Source organism: Arvicanthis niloticus, chromosome 15 (genome assembly GCF_011762505.2).
Source record: "Arvicanthis niloticus isolate mArvNil1 chromosome 15, mArvNil1.pat.X, whole genome shotgun sequence".
Classification (NCBI taxonomy): domain Eukaryota; kingdom Metazoa; phylum Chordata; class Mammalia; order Rodentia; family Muridae; genus Arvicanthis; species Arvicanthis niloticus.
The window spans coordinates 43,249,351-43,255,088 of record NC_047672.1 but is presented as its reverse complement, the minus strand read 5'-3'; positions in this window follow the sequence as shown (position 1 = coordinate 43,255,088).

Sequence of the window (5,738 nt, the reverse complement as noted above, 5' to 3'; positions counted from 1 at the left end):
GAACTAGCATCACTTCATGTGCTTCTGACAAGTGATGGTGTTTATCAATCGTTACGTTATGTGTTATGAGTACTTTTCCTTGTTGTCCAGATACTGCATTACTGACCTAGTAGACACAGTAGCTATGAACACGTGATGATCCAATATCCACAAACAAACCACAGAAATGACAACAATGAAATGATGATTTTATCTTGCCCAACTGTATGAAAATGGTTTGATTGCAATGTGTTTCTTTCCACTAAGAAGTAGGGATGGATTTATTCTACTATCTCCATGTTTAAAAGAATATTGTGGAAGGAACAGAAGAGCAGAGAACAGTGTGATTCCTGAGCTGCTGTCCCAGCAGTTCAGTTTTTCAGCCTCATTTAATTTGTTCCTAACACTTTAGCACTGGGTGTTTTGACAAGTGTCCTATTTTCACATCTACCTCTGATCCAAAGACAGCAAAGTGGGGACTCTATTATATTTCATCAGTAACAGATTAGCACACACATTTATTTTCTTTTAATTTCCCATGAAGTGGGAAACTAACAACCTGTACCATCAAATTAGGGGTATTTGCCTTTTCTTGGGCTAGCTAGCTTCTGTGCCTTGCTTGAAAACAATTCTATGTTAGGAGCCCCATTGCTATTATCTGCGCCTCCTCCCCAGCACCATCTGGAAACATCACCATTTCAGAATGCAAGGTGCATCCTTCTCCACTCTTAGACATTTCATCATGCTGAGAATGCTAAGGCACTCTGAGACCTGTCATGATTGACTTGCCAGAGAAAAAGGAGAAGATTATCCACTCTAATTCTAGTGTGAAGTTGATGTATAAGCTAGAGAGAAACAATGATATTAGTTCAAGCTGCTCAGAAGTGAATTATGCCTCCCCTTGGATAGTGTTCCTAACAAACAACCCAAAAGCTGCTCATGGGGGTGGATGCTAATTTTGTCGCTCAGACTTGTTTCTGCTATTATTTTGTGTAATGAATCATTTTCCCAGACCTCTGGGAAAAATAATGCAATAGTTCCATATTGGCTGAAATGTCTGTGCCTACAGTTCCCTACCAGGGGCACCCTGGAGAGCTTTCCATCCAGATCAGGAGGGCTTAATGGAAGCACATTTCTATGGCTTTCCTGGAGAGGCAGGAGTTTTGAAGGACACACAAGGACTTTAAAAACAAACAAACAAACAAAAAAACAAAAACAATGCTGTCGCCTCTTTCCTCTTGGACCTTGGTGGGGAAAAGGCTCAGCTGTAGCCATTCCTTTAAAACCCAGGAGAATGATACTGTTTAGGTGGATTTCCTTCTATCTTCTTTGCCTCTCATTCCATAATTTCAATGTTACTTTTGGTCAGCTTAATATAGACACGTTATTATTAGATCAGAAAGGAAGAAAAAGGAACATTAAAAGAAAATGAGATCACAAATACCACTGCTAACTTTCGTTACCTCCTTCTAAGAACTAGGAAAAGCAAATACTTTTGTGCAACAAAAAAAAAATGGGATATATACATGTCCTGAAATATACCATGCATCTTATATATGGTTCAAACACTGGGTAGCCATCAGTGATGGTGAACATCCATTCCAGAAACCGATCCCACAATTAGCAAATTTTTCTGAAATGATAAGCAAAAGTATAGTCATGCAGACGAAGAAGGTCCTATGTTTATCTAGGTAGAACTTTTGGCAGGGTGGGCAGCTTGACCACCTCTGTTCAACGTCTCTCTCCAGCTGAGCTGACTAATTCCTTGTATGGAGGCAAGAAGAATATTATTGTATTTGAACAGAGGAAAGAAGAAAGCACACAGGGATAACACCTCATCTATGTCAGTTTACCTGGACTGATTGGGAGGCCAAAGAAACAAGGTCATTTTCAAGAAATATTCTAAGATGGTGAGCTGGGCAGCTTGAAGACACAGCTCCTAGCCTCTCCAGTTATGGAAGGTGGTGGAGAAAGTTGGTGCCCAGGAAGGTAATGAGAAACCACTGAGATAACCATTTATCTTCTAGCCTTTCGGTCTATAGCTAGGATGAGCCTTCAAAGTCCCACTCCTTTTATACTGATTGTTTATTTCTGTGGCTTCTGATCGTGCAGTAGAAAAATGGCTTGCTCAAGCTCCTTCCTGCCTACTTCTCAAAGCTCATTTCACAGCTCTTCTAAATGTCCCTTTGACATCCTGTATCTTATAGATCTCATTGCAATTCTGTTTGGGTAACTGTATAATTAGTTGCTTAACATCTATTCCCATTGACTTGCAAGCTTTGGGGTGGAAGAAATTTTATCTATTTTTAATCAGTACTGCATTTGCTGGTTGTGCAACACAGAATCTTGCTTATAGTAGTTGCTCAATAAATTATTTGTTGAATGGGGAGAGAGGGGAGGTTGGTTACAAGCACAGTCTGTCTACAGTCAAAATGTGAGAAGGAATAAGAGCAAATAGATAAACATTTCAAATGGAAGCACTATGGTTTCTTCCTTAAAGTTTTGTTTGTTTAAGTGGTAAATTCTGTCTCTTTAAGGGTCTGAATTTTTAAGTTTACTTTTTATCAACTCTTCCTCTCTTGCCAAGGCTCAGGGAGCATGATCAGAGAAGAGGGAAAGAGAGAGCAGGAGGTGCTATGCAGTGCTGCTTTCTGGAGATTACAGGACATTAGTACTCATGAACACATAGCATCTGTGGGTACCACAGAAGACCTACACTAGATCAAGCCAGCCAAAATCCCCACAGAGATAGGGTAGACCATTTCTAGACCAAACCCCTTACTAAGGAGCTATTTGCCCTTGAGTTGATTCCCTCCCTTATGGGAAGGGAAGGTAGTTCTTTGAGGGCGTGGCCATTGTTATGTTAGCTATTCATTTCCAGCAAACAATCTCACAGCAATGTATGTGGGGACAGCACTAATTTGACTTATCTAAACTCAAAAGAGATGAGATGAAGTTAGGAGGGGGAAACACTGGATGATATGGGAGAGTTTAAGGAAGGAAATGGCAGTGCATTTTATCATATTTCTTTATATATATGTACATGTATTAAATGCTCAAAGAATAAAATATATTTTAAAAAGTTTTTAAAACTGAATTTAGATGTGACTACTTCTCTTTCTAATGGCTAAAAAGGTAAACAGTTATTTGCAATTGGGCATAAAGGAAACAGTGGCCAACTCTAATCCATTTATATCTTTCCAACTCTAATCCATTTATATCTTTGACCAGTTTTCATCTTGTACAAATTTCTTTCACACTAACCTGATACGGTTTGAAAGTCTCTTCCAAATTCATGCTGAAATCTAATGCCCAATGTAAGTGTGAAAGCAGGTAAAATCTTTGCGAGACAATTAGGCCAATAAGGCTTTGTCTTCAGGAGTGGGACTGCTGCTATTTCAAAGAGAATCTAACCTGCCACCTTGTTTACACTTGACCTTCCTTCTGCTTTTCGTAATGAGATGACACAGGAAGATGATTCCTGCCAGATGCTCTTTCCAGCCTCCATAATCACGAGCCAATGAACTTTATCTATTATAAATTACAGCTTGTTACATATTTTTACATTAACATAAATGATCTAAGACATAAAATGAAAGTTGATATTCAACTCATCTCTGGTTGTTGTCTAGAGACTTTGAGAAAGTTTCAAAGATGACATTATTTGGAATTTTTTGCTGCTTTGTAGAAGCTACACTATTCTGGAGATATGCATAAGTATAGGAGTGTAGCTAAAAGAGAAGAAGCTACATGCTAATAGTATTAGACTATCTCATTTATTTCAGAAATTTGGTTCTTGGGATGTATATGCATAATAAATGGATACAAATACTCACAAAGCTGATCTGGTTAAGAATGTTTATAGTGGCCATATTAATAGTAGCCTATGAAGGAATGTACCATAACAGGAAAATGAATATGAACACGAATCTTCAAGAATCAAGGATTCCTGACATAGCAAGGAATTGTATTGACTATCATAAGCATTGTTCATACTCTCTAGTCCTACTAAGAAATGTTCAGTGCAATATAATCTGTGATGCTAAACCAGAATCAAGACAGTGATTTTCTCTGAATGGCTGTGGATGGAAAATTGACAGGCAGAAAAAAATCTTTGGAGGGTAAAGAATTACTGTCCATCTTTATGTGAGCAATTGTCATCTGAGTATGTCAATATATTACAGACCTTGGGTTAGCAACAGCCATGGGAAACAGGTGCCAAGAAGAGGAGGGAGAGAACAGACACTCAGAAGTTCAAATAGCAAGAAACCAAGCACTAGTGAATGGTTTAGTAATCTATAACATTGCCTTTGGTTGTTAGGAGCCAAGACCATCTCCTGAGAATGACTGTGAAGACTGAAAATGGGACCAACTTCTGGATCCATTTACCCATTGCACAGGTCACTGCTAGGACTGAGAAGAATGAAGATGAATGCCATTTAAGAGAGAAAAAAGCCAGAGCTTTTTTTTTTTTTTTTTTTTTTTTTTAAAGTAAAACTAAATTTTGAGATCACAGAAAAGAAATACAAAACAGTATCTGCCCCCACCCCATCATAATACATAATGATGAGCCTTATTTTTGTTTTTTGTTATTTGGAGACAGGATATCATACAGATCAGGTTGTTCTCATATTTGCTATCTAGCTATGAATGGCCTTAAATTCCTAATCCTTGACTTTTTGTTTTTCAAAACTTCTCAGATTACAGATGTGCTACCATGCCTGTCTGCTGAGCAGGTTTTAAAATCATTGTTTCCTCTCTTGTATAAATCTTAATGTTTTTCTTGCTTTCCTCATTCCTCCATGCTCTTGGGAGACACCCTTTGGCTAGAATATTAACTACTAGTATCTTAAGTTGGGAATTACAAAAATATGAGAGAAGCTGTCTTGCCTATAAGATAGAAGCCTAATTATAGCCAATAGAGGTTCCTCATATAAAGAAGGGAAGGTTCTAAAGAGAAGCTGGCTCTAATGGAAATCTAAAACTTGACTGTTCCAGATTCAGCATCAACAAAAATGGTAGAAAAGACAAGATAATCCAATTTCAGCCAATCCCCACTCTCTCCATCTGTTCAACCCTATTTTGGAGGACCTGGAGAAAAGCAGCTCCAAGATTCCATCTGTGCTATCCTCCCACCCATGTGGAACACAGTTATAGCCATTTGGCTCCTTAGCAGGACAGTGGAGAAAGTAGAAGTCCCATCTCATCCTACCATATTCTCAGGACACACACAATGGCTCTCTATAAACAAATGCAGTTGTGAGTTTGGGGACAGTGACTGTGGATGGTTAGGCAGTGGGAAGAAATCCATTTTGTCATTCTCTATGACTCAGAGGGCAATGGCTTGGTGGCTTTTTGAAAATCTATTGTTTAAACTCAGCTACCCTGGGGGAGTGAAAACAGGAACAACTGTGAGTCAGAGAGCCTGAAATTAATCTGCCATAGCCCCGGGGCATAAGACAGCCCTGGGAAGCAGTTGTGGAGAGCAGAAGGCCTGACAGAGACAAGCTCAAAAAGTGTAGGCTCCAGGAAGCTCTGCTCCAACACTGAAGTAAATAACTTTGGGAGGAGCAGAGCTCATCAACATAGAAGAGCCCTGCAGCTTGATAGCACTGAGTCTGATTAACCTCTGGGGCTACCTATCTACCTTTCACTGCTGTGAAACCTGAGACTCTAAGGAAGGGCATTGTTCCATCAAGGCAAACAAGAAGAGATTCTCAGTGCTCTGACCATCTCTCCAAGCCCTAATATCTATTTAT